This window comes from Crotalus tigris, unplaced genomic scaffold, assembly GCF_016545835.1.
Source record: "Crotalus tigris isolate CLP2741 ecotype Arizona unplaced genomic scaffold, ASM1654583v1 scf7180000018260.332519, whole genome shotgun sequence".
In the NCBI taxonomy this organism is placed as follows: Eukaryota; Metazoa; Chordata; class Lepidosauria; order Squamata; family Viperidae; genus Crotalus; species Crotalus tigris.
In genome coordinates, this window is record NW_024096910.1 from 217,708 (window position 1) to 233,352 (window position 15,645).

Below are 15,645 nucleotides of genomic sequence, written 5' to 3' on the forward strand. Positions count from 1 at the left end.
TTTTGGAAAACCTTGGATGATCCTTACGTGGTCTGCTAGGATGCCTTGTCCCCTTCTTCCAATTGATTTTGTTAGATGTTCTATATTCCATTTGCTCCTACCTACATTTAGAAATCTCTTCCAATTTTTGGTAAGTGTCACTGTAGACAAATGAGTCCCTTATTCTGCAGCAACCTTTCAGTTTTCTTTTATAGCCTTCAGACAGAGGCAAAATAATAAATGGGCACTTACCAATTCCTGTTTTTCTCCACATCTTAGAAAGAGTTATATAAACCACAGGAAAGAAGAGTGGGAAATATTATAGGTGTGTGTGGCTCCCCTATTGCCTTCCTTAGGTACATATCAGAGTTCTGAAATGAAGAAAGTTACATTGATTGGACAGCACCAATATGGTGAAATGCATAGACTTTCTACTCAAAATATTTAAATTATAGTCTCCATATCTTAGTGTATATAATTATGTGAGTATGTGTGTAATGATGGGTGTGTGAGAGGGTGGGGGAGACAGATTGCATATTTGGTCTCTCCATTTTTGTCCTTTTTTCTGTTTTAACCATATGATCTGGAACTCTGAGATACATAGAAGATGGATCTGATTTCATATAAAGCAGCTTTTTTATGTTGAATAATCAGCTATAAATAACATAATTCCTTATAAATTTCAGGCAAATTTTCACATAAAGATCACCTAGGGTTCATTCTGCATTCTGAAATAACCAAAATCAACACCTCTTTAGCTTTTTTCCATGACTCCTTTTTACACTAATCCTTGAAAAACACAGTCCCTGTTACTTGACCACAAGATGATTTTAATAACTTCTGATGCCAAGCTTCACATTTGAAATGCACGTAGATTACTACTGATTAAATACAAGGTGATAATCTCTTCTAATACCTTTCTCATAAAAGTGCCAGTCACGGTTTTAGTCTTGTTTAAACTCAGTGCTTTCCTATGTTGATCCCTAGAAATGGAAATGTCAGACACTTTCCGCCATTGGCAGCAACTGTAAACAGAACCTATTGTGATTTCTTTGCCTTGTCTGCTTTCTATATTTTTAATATTAGTCCTTTGGTTCTGGTTCTTAGAAAATGAATTTAGATCCAGCTGAACCAGAACTTCATTATTATTTATACTTCAGCAAACAGAATCTGATCACAATCACCAAAATAAAAAATATAAATGGATTTAGTTCACTTGTAACAGAACCCATGAAATCTTTGTTCATCCCTATATGTTCATATCTCTATATGGTCATATGATCCCTATACATGTTCATATGAGATATCACAACCTCTCCAGTGTTGAAAAGAATTCAGTCTTTTTTGATCATACAAATAGGTGAAATTATTCTTAGATTAAGTTTTCTCAACTCAACATTCTCAGGCCCAGCCTTTGCCCTAGGCTTTGTTTAATTATTTAACTTAAAAATAGCAACAAAGAAGAATCAAGTAAATTTAAAAGAAAATAGAGAAAAATTATACACAATATAAGTTTCAATAAAAATGTCAAAGTAACTTAAATTAGTGCTACATACTGAAGTATTTCAGATATAAGAAATATTTGATAGCAGTTGAAGATTTCAGAATATAATCAAATTAATATTCAATAATTAAAAATAGTAGCTAATGTAGTATCAATCATAAGTCAAAATAAATAATTAACAAAGTATTCTATCTGATAAAATAATTTTATCTGATTTAATGAATGGATATATTACTGGATATATTAAAGTCTCATGTTAAGAGTAACCCAAACTTTGGATGTGGTAGAAGCCTATGTCCAAAACCGTGAAGGATAAATGGCTTCCGTAAGGAATTAAATTCTGTATCAAATTTATTCTTTAAATATAAAGTTATTATAATCTGTTCACAATATGTGAAATCACAGCTACCAGTTCTTTATCTGATGTTGGCCTTCATACACATCAAGTTCTTCAGCTATTATAATGTATCAGCATATCAGGAGTTGCTCTCTATATAAGAAATAACTACATTTCCACAGAAATAGAGTACAACAATGATAAAAACTGTCTTGAATGCATTTGGGTCAATATAAAAGGGGGGGGGAAATGACATTGCCATAGGTGTATACTACAGACCACCCAACCAAACAGAGGAAATAGATGAACTTTTTGCCAGTCAGCTAACTAAGGTATGTAGGAAGCACATCACAATAGTAATGGGGGACTTTAACTACCCTGACATCAACTGGGAGACAAACTCCACACCAAGTGGAAGATCAAACAGGTTCCTGGCAAACCTAGCAGACAACTTTGTCTCCCAAAAAGTAGAGAAGGGAACTAGGGGATTAGCCATCTTGGATCTAATTCTCACTAACAGAGATGAAATGATAGACGGTGTTGAAGCCATAGGAACCCTGGGAGGAAGTGATCATGCAATATTAGAATTCAACATCATAGAAGCACAACCAATAGAACACAGTCAAACTAGAGTCTTGGACTTCAAGAGAGCTAATTTCAATAAACTTAGAGAGGGCTTGGGAAGGATTCCATGGATGAGAATCCTCAAGGGGAAAACAACTCAAGAAGCTTGTGAAATTTTGAAAAATGAGATAATAAAAGCACAGTCTAGCACAATACCAACAAAGAGGAAAAACAACAGCTCCCAAAAGAAACCAGCATGGCTGCATAAAGAAATCTCTGACAAATTGAAAGATAAAAAGGACAAGTATAGAAAGTGGAAAGAGGGGAACATAACTAAGTCAGAATATCAGCAAATAGCCCGAGCCTGCAAAGATGAAGTGAAGAAAGTCAAGGCTCAAAATGAACTAAGGCTTGCGACCAAAGTCAAAAATAACAAAAAAAGCTTCTTTCAACATGTAAAAAACATGAAAAAAGTGAAGGAAATGATTGGTCCATTAGTGGGTGGAAGTGGCAAGAAGGTGACAAACAACAGGGAGAAAGCAGAACTATTTAACTCGTGTTTTGCATCTGTCTTTACACAAAGGGAAAAAACAGACCAACCTATTAAAAATACTGCCATAAAAAACAAAACGGAAACACAAGTTAAGATAGGCAAGAAAATGGTTAGGGAGCACCTGTCCAGCCTAGATGAATTCAAATCGCCAGGACCAGATGGATTACACCCCAGAGTTCTCAAGGAACTGGCAGATGTAATATCGGAGCCACTGAACTATATTTTTCAAAGATCCTGGAACACAGGGGAACTACCAGAGGACTGGAAAAGAGCTGATGTAATTCCCATCCTCAAAAAAGGAAAAAAAATGGATCCAGGAAATTACAGACCTATCAGCCTGACCTCAATACCTGGGAAGATCCTTGGAAAAGATAATCAAACAACGAATCAACGAACACCTAGAGGCAAACAAAGTCATTACTAAAAGCCAACATGGGTTTGTCAAAAATAGATCATGCCAGACAAATCTTATTGCATTCTTTGACCAAGTGACAAAATTAGTGGATCAGAGGAATGCTGTGGACTTAATTTACTTGGACTTCAGTAAGGCATTTGATAAAGTAGATCACAACCTACTACTTGACAAGATAGAAAAATGTGGGGTAGACAGAACCACCACCAGATGGATCCGTAGCTGGCTGACCGGCCGTACTCAGCGAGTGGTCCTCAATGGAACTGCAACTATATGGAGGGAAGTGTGTAGTGGGGTGCCCCAGGGCTCTGTTCTGGGCCCAGTACTCTTCAACATCTTCATCAATGACTTGGATGAAGGGATAGATGGGGAACTCATCAAATTTGCAGACGACACCAAGCTGGCAGGAATAGCCAACACTCCAGAAGACAGGCTTCAGATACAGAAGGATCTGGACAGACTTGAACACTGGGCACTAACTAACAAAATGACATTCAATGGTGAAAAAAGCAAGGTTCTACATTTAGGCAAGAAAAACCAACTGCACAAGTACAGCATAGGTGGCACCATGCTCAATAGTAGTAACTGTGAGAGGGACCTCGGAGTCCTAGTAGACAATCACTTAAATATGAGCCAGCAGTGTGCTGCAGCTGCCAAAAAGGCCAACACAGTGCTAGGCTGCATTAACAGAGGGATAGAATCACGATCACGTGAAGTATTAATACCACTCTACAATGCCTTGGTAAGGCCACACTTGGAATACTGCATCCAGGTTTGGTCACCACAATGTAAAAAAGATGTTGAGACTCTAGAAAGAGTACAGAGAAGAGCAACAAAGATGATTAGGGGACTGGAGGCTAAAACATATAAGGAACGGTTGCGAGAATTGGGTATGTCTAGTTTAACGAAGAGAAGGACAAGGGGGGCCATGATAGCAGTATTCCAATATCTCAGGGGCTGCCATAAAGAAGAGGGAATTAAGCTATTTTCCAAAGCACCTGAAGGCAGGACAAGAAGCAACGGGTGGAAACTAATCAAGGAGAGAAGCAACCTAGAACTAAGGAGAAACTTCCTGACAGTGAGAACAATTAATCAGTGGAACAGCTTGCCTCCAGAAGCAGTAAATGCTCCAACACTGGAAGTTTTTTAGAAGAGACTGGACAGCCATTTGTCCGAAATGGTGTAGGGTTTCCTGCCCGAGCAGGGGGTTGGACTAGATGACCTCCAAGGTCCCTTCCAACTTTACTATTATTATTATTATTAGTAAATGTGCGTTTCTAGGCAGAGTGACCTTTTGTAATTGACTAATAGAAATATTGTTAATGTGGAGATTTTCTAAATGCTGTCCAAGGGTTTTATAGTATGGCACCCAGTGTACTAACAATCACTGGGACCATCATGTGGTTTAGGCCATAATCTTTCAACTTTAATTTTCAGATCTTGATATTTTGTGATTTTCTCCAATTAATCTTCTATTGTTCCTGGCATTGCCACATCAATTATCCACACATTCTTCTTCTCAACCAGTTAAATCTAGTGTGTCATGACCCAATATTTTATCAATTTGTATTCATAAATTCCATAATACTTAAACCTGCTCATTCTGACTAGTTTTTCAACTTTATATTCCCACCAATTTTTCATACTGGCACCTGATTACTTTTAGAGATATTCCAGTGAATCATTTTGGTGACAGTGTTATATCGTTGTTTATAATCATTTTGTGCAATATTCTTGCATGAGTTGAGTATATTATCTACTGCTTCTTCTTCTGCTTCTTTCCACAATTTTCACATGGAATTATTTTAATGATTTGTGGGGAAAATAGGAGTAGGATTATTATGTGTGTTCACTGCCTTGAGGTATTTATAAAAAAGTAATAAAGTCAAGATTAAAAAAACTCTAATGAATAAATAATATATTGTTATTTGAATTAGATTTAAAGGTCACCCAACTCCAAAGTAACTAAGGGTGGCTTACCTAAAAAACCCTATGACTCCAGATAAACTGCACATCAAACATAGCTGAATTTGTCATTCTTCTGAAAAATGAATTATACATGTTTACTAATAAAAAAATATAACATGCCCTGGCAGCTGTCATAGTTCACCAAGCCAACTCAGTTTACTCTGTGGGAATATAATGCTTGTCAATGTTAAAAGTTACAGGAAAGAGAATTCAACCTTTAACATTTGATTTATTCTACAATAAATCATCTTCCAGAGTGGTTGGGCTTTAACAGTATTGCCATCAAATTTGAATGAATTATCTGACATGAGTATTGCACTTCCAATCTTTTTAGAAAAAGAGCTATCTGTTTTGGCAGTCAGTACTGAAATAATGTAACAATGAAACATCTTGTACCAGTTTTATCAAAATGTAATATTCATAGCATATTTAATGAAAGAGTCGTTTAGATAGGAGATGGACGACATATAAATTTAACAAATAAAAATATATAGCAAATGTAATATTTGTCTTCCACTGATGTTCTCATTGTGGCATACCATTGCCTGGCTTAAATTCTGCATCCAAATTAAAAATTCAATATTTAACCTTTTTGTTTGACTTCTGAGTCATAGTTCAATAACCATTTGTAAATATACCCAAACAGATGTTTTGAATTTTGTTTTATTAGTGTTTCAAATCTAGTCATGTCTGTCAGTATTCCACCCAATTTTTCTAATTCCTTTTTAACTATGCTACTTATTGGGAGATATTGAAACCAAAAAGGTGTATGGGAGCATTCCAAAGGAAAAACTCAAAATATTTCATCCGTGTTTTGTTAAGAATGAGGTCTTACTACCTGAACAAATTATTTTTCCCCACCAATATTTTTTTTTTGTGTATTCAATTTCATCCAAAAAAATATTTAAAGGTGAAGCAAGGGGCAATAAAATTGAACTAAATATTTTTCTGTGTTTATCCCATGTTGAACTTGCTATTTATGATTTTTAAAAAACTGTGATAGGCATTTTGTTTTACTGAGCCAAAGATACTTATGCAAATCATCTAGGACTCCTGCTCCAAAAACAGAAACTAACCTGTCATAAAGTGATACAACCCAGTCAATACATTTTTCAAGCTTTTTCAAATATTGGAGAAAGCATAATGAACTCTAAAACTGACTTCGGATATTTACTTTTCACTTTCCATCTTGTTCTTAGCAAGACATATTCTTGAGTCTTTTTTCTCTCTCTTTTTTTTTTTACGGAAAATGCAAATAAGGTCATTTTTGATCTCCTTATCTCATTTCACTTAAATTGGATCCCTGAGTTTGATAGAAAAGATGCAGAGGCCATAAGTGTAGAAAGCATAGAAAGAACACTTTTTCAGTTAAAAAAAAGCAAAAACACAGAAATGCATTTGAAATAAAAAGTCAGGTAAATTATGACAGCAATTTTGCTTGGTTGGTTGATTTATATGGCTATTCATCTCACTTTTATGTGATCCAAGGTTGCTTATAATAAAATAAATGAAAGACATAAGACACAATATTAAAAAAAAGAAAATATCAATAAAACACATAGTAGCTGGGTATAATCTAACCATTCATCCACAGAACCAGAAGATGGGCTCACTCTCATTCCTGAGGGGTCCAGACCTGGACACAAAGGTGCCCAAGTGCTTATGAAAGGCTAACAAGGAACAGGCCAATCTAATCTCAGAGGGGATGATGTTCCAATGGGTGGATGTCACAATAGAAAAGGTTCTCTTTCTGGGCTTGGTCAGATGGTACCCAGAACATGCCCTTCCTGTCAGATCAGACAGAAAAAATTGGAGACAATCCCATATATAACCCAATTCTAAACCATGAAGGACTTTAAAAGTAAAAACTGGACCCCTTTAAAGCACTGGCACCAGCAAGTGCCTGTGCTGCTGCACTCTGCACCAGCTGGAGCTTTTGAATACTCTTCAAAGGCAGCCCCAATCACAAGGGCGTGACTGACCATGAGCAGAACCCATTGGTCCAGGAATGGGTACAACAGGATACACAGCCTTAAGCTGTACAAAGGTCCTCCTCGGCATGGCTACCATCTGCTCTTTGAGCAGCAGCTAAGAGTCCAGGAGGATGTCAGATTGTCTACTGGGTTTATCTGGGGCATTGCCATCCCATGCAAAGCCAAGGATGGAAGGTCCCAAAACTTAGAGCCCCTCAGTTTTGCCTGGGTTGAGTTGAAGCTAAGATGCATTAGTAGGCATTGGTAGCATAATCAGAAATAAAGAGATGCTTGAATAGTGAAAATGTGTCTTTGACATCTTGGTGAGATGGGATTTCACTGTCTTATCTAATTCCTTTTTTTCCTAACTGAAGGAAAGCATCACAGTCTTCACCTACCATCTTTTCTCCCTCTCATTCTCCCTCTGCACTTCTAAATACTCGAATCACAGCTATCATCTTTGTTCTCCCACAGCACTTTGCAGGAACAGATGGAAATTTCCTGCTTCTTGGTGCTTATGCTAAAACTCTGAAGAGCTAATGTAAATGTGACAATAATTGTGTGAATTTCTGTTATGTGAAAAAGATGAATGCCTCTTGGTGCAATTCCAGAACAATAAGGTATGTTTATTTGGGTTTTTTTTGTTTATTAATCAAATATATTTGTCACCCATTTTGCATTTCAGATGACTCTGAATGGTTAGAGTTAGAGTTAGGGTATATATTGAGGTGAAGTTTAACTCACAGTCACAGTTGGGTCAAGTACCTTCTTTAGCTGCTGTTTTCATTTTATGCAAATCCACTGTTGCCAAGATGCATAACCTGAGACTGCAGAATTACATGTGTTTCCTGTAAAAAATCTGGATGTACTCCCTAGATTAACTATCATTCCTGATGAATTCCAATACTTGAAATCCTTCCATATCTGTATAATGTCCACTTTTCTACTAGACTGTTGTAGAGGCTCTTGTGTTTTTTTCTTCTTTCTGTTGCAGCTGTTGTGAACTACCCAATAGCTGTTGCATGCATGTATGTATGTATATAATCAAATTGTGGTTTACTGCTTGTGTCTTTCAGTGGTAGGATGGGAGCAATAGTATGTTGGCTTGCAAGATAGTTTGTACTTTAGAGATCCTGGCTTGCATAGAGACTAGATTCTCTACCATAGAAAGTGTCTTGCAAATGTGAGTGTGCATGGGGCCAAACTGGCCTTTAGTTGCACTTATGGCATGTTGGTTAAAATATGTCTCAACTTTACCAATAGCAGGAAATGCTGGAAGTGGCAATAGTATGATTGAAGCTGTTGAACTATTTTATACCTTCTTTGTCTTGGTAGAAACTATTGTATGAAAACTTCATTTGATTAAAGCCATAAAGCAGTGGAAATCAATAGAGATCTATGCGATGGTGTCATGACTGTGACTAGGAATATGAAAAGAATAAAGGGTAAAGAGAACAAATTAACAGACGAAGTGGGGGAAAGGTTTATGGTATGTCTATTAAACTAAGAGATAGAGGAAGGAGGCAATAGAGCTGAATAAAAGTGATCTGACCATGTGGAATGGATTGAATTAATACATGCAAGGAAATGAAAGAATAGGCTTAATTATGAAATAAAGGGCTACATTGCTTGTGAGAAAGAAAGAATGAAATGATATTCTCTAGAAAGTTGTACATGTCCATGAATGTCAGAATCAACAAGTTGAAATCAGTTGCATGTTATGGTCCTATCAATGTTGATTTAATTTATAAAAATTATTATTACCATGCACAAAAATTAATTAAAAACCTGCATACCATACACATACGCCATACATGGAAAAATAAAAAATAAATAAGGACAACAATAACAAGCCCCATCAATATATTATAAGAAGCTATTCCATTTTAAAATAATTAGGAAAATGTCACCCATAAGGAATTCTATTGATCAGTCTTTCTCTTCTATTCATTTGTATGTTTCTTTATATGTTTAGGATTTTAGATCCGGAGAGTAGTTTTTCTCCAGCCATGTAAAATTATAATTTTTAATTATAATCTGAACTTGGCAAGTCCAAAGTTTTTTGTGAATTGATACATTCCCAGGTTTCAATATGTATTTCAGTATCTAACAAACACCTTTGCAGTACAACTTATTTCTTTTCCTAAAATTTACCCTGTAAGGTGAATATTCACTCAGATTGGGGTGGTCATAAGAGAAGTCAAATTCTTATCTGTCAGAACCCCCATATATACATTAGATCTCCAGACTAAAAAACTGACCCTTATTCTTTCTTAAACAGCCACTGAAGAATCCATTAAACATACTTATAAAATATATTATTGATGAATTATTCTTGCTTATGTATGTATGCATTTGCCCCTTTGAGTCAGTGAAGTGGTTTGCCTTTGCCTTCTTCCTAAAACTAAGAGCGACTGGGTCAAGGTCACTCAAGTGGCTTTGTGCCCAAGATAGGACTGGTCTGGCAAGGTTTGTGCCCTGGTCTGTTTTCTAGCCTGGTGCCCTAAACACCTCACCACACCAGTTCGGTTTCATTTTATATTTAATTTAAAAGACAGGACCATTGATTTCTTCAAATAGAATGCTCCAGGTGAGTGGTCATAAAGGAAAAAACAGATAGGAGTTTTGGTGAAAAATATGGGATATTCTGAATCAATATGATCCAGGGAAAAATGGTATTTTGCTAAGTAATGAGAATGTATCAGTAGGAAACATGTTGAAATAATGCAGAAAAAGCTATCAGACCTAGGAATAAAGGAGAGCAGTATTTATTTGATAAGAACCTTCTTTAAAAGAAAGCATGTTTCTCTTGGAAAAAAATAGTTTAAGTATTCCTATGAACAGATAGCAAAAGAATGAAAATAAATCCAAAAGCATGACTAATTTGACTATTTAGAATGAAAGATTGAGAGACTTATGAAGATGCAAGAGCAACGAAGAAATAGAGATATTACACATGTCTGTGAAGGTGTCCGGCACAGCTCTGATTGAAAGGGTACAAGCAGTCAGAAGGAGCAAAAACGGGGCAGAATAGAGGCCGTAGATTGCAATTTATGCTGATAGGAAGTGTGGAGACCAGCTTTTTGCTGTTTTACAAGACGTTGAGAAATGTATGAATATGCAGAAGAAAATTTATTGTATATTGTATAGAGATAGTATGTGATAAAATGAAGGGCCTTAAATGAGTAGGGAGTTGATGGCGATGATGGTAGTAGCCCAATTTGATATACATGATGGAAGTAAAGCATTTGCAAGAAGATTTAGTTAATTATTCAAGAAGGAGTAAGGCAAAGATGTGTGATGTCCCTTTGGCTATTTTAATGTATTTGTGAAGAAATGTATATGAAATGCCTTGTTGCCCTTTTGGTGTGCCAGGCAGTTTGTTTCCATCTGCCTCTTGTTTATGCTATCGTCAAATTTGATATCATATTGTCTGTCACTGACTGTGTGAGATTCGTCTCTCATAGCCAGAGTGTATAAGATAGGTTCAAGAATGAATGAGTATTGAATGAATATGGCTTGTATCTTCGTAAACTGCACAGTGTCACTGAGAGTAAGTTGGATAGCCATATATATTTTCATAAATAAATAAATAAAAACATACATACATACATACATACATACATACATAATCAAATGAACATTAAGAAAAGAGTACTTTAAGATAGTTTGGTCATATAGAAAGTATGAATGAGGATTAAATATCAAAATACATAGATAAAAGAAGAGTGGAAGCATCAAGAGGAAGGGGAGAGTGAGAAAATTGTGGCTGAAAGGAGTTGATAAGCTCTTCAAGAATAGAAGAAAAAGCACTGTATGAAGGTATTTGGACGTATTGGGAACAAGGACAACTTTTAAGAATAGAAAGATGTGGAGAGGTATATGGGCGTTGGTATAAATTAGACATTACAGTAGGTTGATTTTGTTTTCTTACTGCATACCTTTAACTATTTTAATTTACTACTACTTATTCCTGATCTGCACTTTTCATAATATTGCTTTCCATGAAAGGGAATAGAGTGAAGAATATGAATGTACTTTTGAATGTACAATAGAAACATATGTCTGTTTTATAGACCATAAGAACCATCCTTGTTTGGTTTGTTGGCTGGTGTTTAAGTGTTTAAGATAGTTGGCTGCTTATTCTCCTATTCTCCCTCACCTTAATTTCATTACGATGTAGCTATAATTGCCAGTGGTCTGCTTCTAGGCAGCCACACGGTATCGAAAACAGACAAAAGAGGGAAAGTTCCTGGATGAGATCACTGTACAGACTTTTCCAATTCAAGGGCTTGCTTCTTTTCAAACATTAGCTGCCAACCTGGGATTTACTCAGCTCAAATAACTTATTTATTTTCAGCAAAACTGAGCCTCTGTAATTTACGCTTCCTCCATCCTGTACTCTTTCTACTGAGAAAAGCCATGTTTTTATCTACTAGTCAACTGCAACATAAAATTTTAACAGCAGTAAAAACAGCCCAAAAAAGTTAAACAAACTCAGAAGATTTATGAGGCAGAACTAGAGTACATGGAAATGTTCATGATTTGGTGAGAAAATTCCTATGTCTAGATCTCAGTTGATGTAAGGGAACATTGCAGCCTTTATCTGCCAAAGGAGGCCTGCTCATAGCACACATAACACGTGTCATTGTTCATGAACTTGATTTTCTGAATGGACAGCTATGAGTAGTGAACCAGAATATAGCAGCCATAGTATGAGCTTTGGATGGATGGATGGATGGATGGATGGATGGATGGATGGACGATGGTAAAAGTTCAGGACCAAAAGACAAAGCTGGACTTGGATGGAAGAGCAAAGCCAAAATCAGAATCAAAGAAGAAGCAGAGCCATTCAAGTCATCTAAGTGACCAGATGGACCTATAGTCAAACACAAGAGGAAAAGGATGTCCTCTTCAATACCTTCCACTTTTAAGAAATTCCAATGGATAGACTCACTTGAAATCCCTGAGGTCTCCTGTAAGAAGTCAGACTTTTAGTTTAGTGACTCATCTTACAGGACTGCTGTGCTGAGAACCCAGCTATGCTTGAGTACATATATTAAAAAGCTGCTTTAATTCTTAAAGTGCAGAAACCAATAATGGTAGACTTCAGTACTGCTCAAGTGGCACTGATAACATTCTAGTTTTCAACCATGAGATCTGAGACCAGCTTGAAAAATGAAGTAACATCCACTGGGGAAATCTCCTTGCAAATAATTTTTACTTCCACTTGAGTTTCATATAAGGTGTACTCCATGTGACAGGACAGGATGGTTACTCTTTTGAGATAAGTTCAGGATAAAGCAAATTGCAATGCACTGTCAAAAAAACCTAACAAAGTCTCAGTTCAGATTCATGACACAAATTGTGGCATGAAATAACATTTCCTTGTCTTTTCAGCTAATGCTAGTGCTTACTGAATAGTTAGCTGTGATGGACACCCCAGAAGAAAAAAAGAGAAGAGAAAGAAGCAGCTAGGTCCCTTCTCTTCCTATGGAAACTTTGTCTGATACAACTAGTCTTCTTTTGGTGAGGTTACACATCTAAGTTGTCTGATATTGATAATGTCATTTCCTGCTTTTAAAGATTTCAGTCAGTGCTAAAGTTAGCATGAGCAAACCAAGCAAGTCGAGATTCAGTTACAATCCGTGGAAAACAGATACAGTACAGCTTTCTCACTGGTGGGTAAGCACTGAAAAAGGATAGCAATATGATAGGAAGCTGTTGGGGCAGAGAGAGGCTCCGCAAAGAACAGCCAACCTTTTATAACATTTTTAGCTGCCAAGATAATCTGCCTTGTTATTTCCATGACCCTGCTTGTGTGTCAGAAATTAAATGTCAAGCTCCAGATAATGGAATGCTGCTCCCTTTTGTTGATGGTGATCAGAACACTGATGTAGGAAAATAAATATAGCACTTTCACTATTAGTTACATTACTGAGTTTTCCATTTTGTTTGCCATTTCCATGTATTTCCTTCCAAAATGGGCTGGATATTGAAAGAACCCTATAACTTGACATATCTAGCAGTTATATAATCTATTTAAGTCAATGATAAGTTTAAAATAATATTCTCTTGTCAACATTGACAGCCACTTGCACAAAGAAAGAAGAGAGGGAAAGGGAGAGAATTAAGGAAAAATTGCTTTCATGTAATTGAAAATAATTAAAGAGACATGGAAAAAGATAATGGCTCCCAGTCGCTGCATAACCACATTTTATTAATGTTAGACATCTGATTAAAAAAATGAAGAAACTTGGTGGATAGCTTTTTTTTAATACAATTTCATCACTAGGCAATACTGAACTTTATTTATTTAAAACACCTATATAGCTGCCTATCTTCTAACCAACTCTGGATGGTTCCCAATCAATTGTTTCTATAGCAAATAAAGTCCTTTTCCTTTGTCTACTGCAGCTTTGCAATGAAGAACGAAATGTTCATCAACATTCCATTGAATGTCTTCCTTCCTATTATACATGAACACTAAGTGAGGTTGCCACTATTTGTCGCCTGCACCCCAGGATACCCTGGTCCTCCACTGATAAACCTGAAGTCTCAATGAAAAAAAGTGTCAGAATCCAATTATATTTCATCTTTAAATTATCAAATATAGAAACTCCCAATTCTGCCTTCTCTAGATTCTGCCATAAGAGGGAGAGAAGGGGGAGAACAAAGGGGCTTTATGGCCCTCACTTCCTTCAGTACACTTCAAAGAGCTGAATGCTGAATGTGTGTTTATTAACCTCGAAGTGTTAGCATACCAAAGGAGAGTAATTGCCTTTCATGTAGTTATCTGAAGTCTCCATCCAGACGGAAGAAAGAAGAAAGGGAGTGGAATTGTGATACTTGAAACTATCACTGGAAGGGGGGTTGATTGGGTGGGACTACTGGGGAACCCCTTAAAACCTTGAATGGGAGAGCTTGGACCCCAAGTCCTGTCTAGCATGCCTGCAACCATTTTCTCTTAATAAAGGATTCCTGTTGGAAGAATTATTCCAAGAGTTCTGTCTTCTTAAGATGCAAAGTGGGGTGGGTCCTTACAAAGAGGCTACTGAATCTAACTTGTTCTAGTGTATTTCAAAATACACTAGAACATACATAATAATAATAATAATAATAATAATAATAATAATAATAATCACACTGAAGTCAAGAAAAAGATTAGAGGTGAATACATCAAGAGAGTGAAGAAGATCTTAAAGTCTAGACTCAATGGAGGAAATACCATAAAGGCAATCAACACCTGGGCAATCCCAGTCATTAGGTACACAGCTGGAATAGTGGACTGGACTCAAGCAGAACTAAAAGCAATGGATAGGCAGACCAGAAAAATAATGACAATGAATCATGCCCTTCATCCACGCAGTGACATTGATAGACTTTATCTACCAAGGCAAATAGGTGGGCGTGGAATGCTACAAGTACATCAGATGGTTGAAGAAGAAAAAATGGCTTTGGAAGAATATCTGAAGAACAATGATGAAGATGCACTGAAATTAGTATATCAGGAAGGCTTACTAACTACTGGAGAGACCAAACTGGCCTACAAGAAAGACCAAATGAAGAACAGAATAGAGGCATGGGAAGACAAAGCACTACATGGCCAATACATGAAAAAAATAGCTGGGAAAGCAGATAATAATAAAACCTGGCAATGGCTAAGAGCAGGAAAATTGAAGAAAGAGACCGAGGGACTAATTCTGGCTGCACAAGACCAAGCCTTAAGGACAAATGCATACAAAGTCAAAATTGAGAAGACAGCAACAGACAGTAAGTGCCGCCTCTGCAAAGAAGCTGAAGAAACAGTGGACCACTTGGTAAGCTGTTGCAAGAAGATTGCACAAACTGATTACAAGCAGCGGCATGACAAAGTAGCAACAATGGTGCATTGGAAGATCTGCAAAAAATATCATTTGCCTGTAAGCAAAAACTGGTGGGATCATAAAATAGAGAAAGTCATAGAAAATGATAAAATTAAACTGCTCTGGGACTTCAGAATTCAAACAGACAAGCACCTGCAACATAACACCCCAGACTTAACAATTGTCGATAAGAAAGACAAAAAAGTCTGGATAGTGGACGTGGCAGTGCCTGGAGATAGCAGAATAGAAGAGAAAGAACTGGAGAAGATAACAAAATACAAAGACCTACAAATAGAAATAGAAAGACTGTGGCAAAAGCAAGCAAGGGTAGTACCAATAGTCATAGGCTCCTTGGGTGCAATCCCAAAACAACTGGAGCACCACTTGAACACAATTGGCATTGACAAATTCGCTATTAGTCAATTGCAAAAGGCGGCCTTATTAGGAACTGCTTCCATCCTGCGACGATATCTGTAATACCATCAAACAT

At 36.6% G+C, this 15,645-nt stretch overlaps 1 protein-coding gene across 3 annotated transcripts in view; it reads right to left on the bottom strand.

Moving 5' to 3' along the window:
- Positions 1 to 15,645, bottom strand: part of LOC120310678 — a 62,819-nt gene that overhangs the window by 31,667 nt on the left and 15,507 nt on the right. Inside the window, exons 1-2 of one of the 3 annotated variants that reach the window (XM_039349349.1) lie at positions 6,899 to 6,974; positions 232 to 350 (exon numbers count right to left, since the gene is read on the bottom strand). The exons of 1 other annotated variant lie outside the window; for it this stretch is intronic. The gene's annotated coding sequence lies outside the window, so the exon portion shown is untranslated. Of the gene's footprint in view, positions 1 to 231; positions 351 to 6,898; positions 6,975 to 15,645 lie in introns of those variants that run through there. One more of the 3 variants, XM_039349347.1, reaches the window with a different exon arrangement.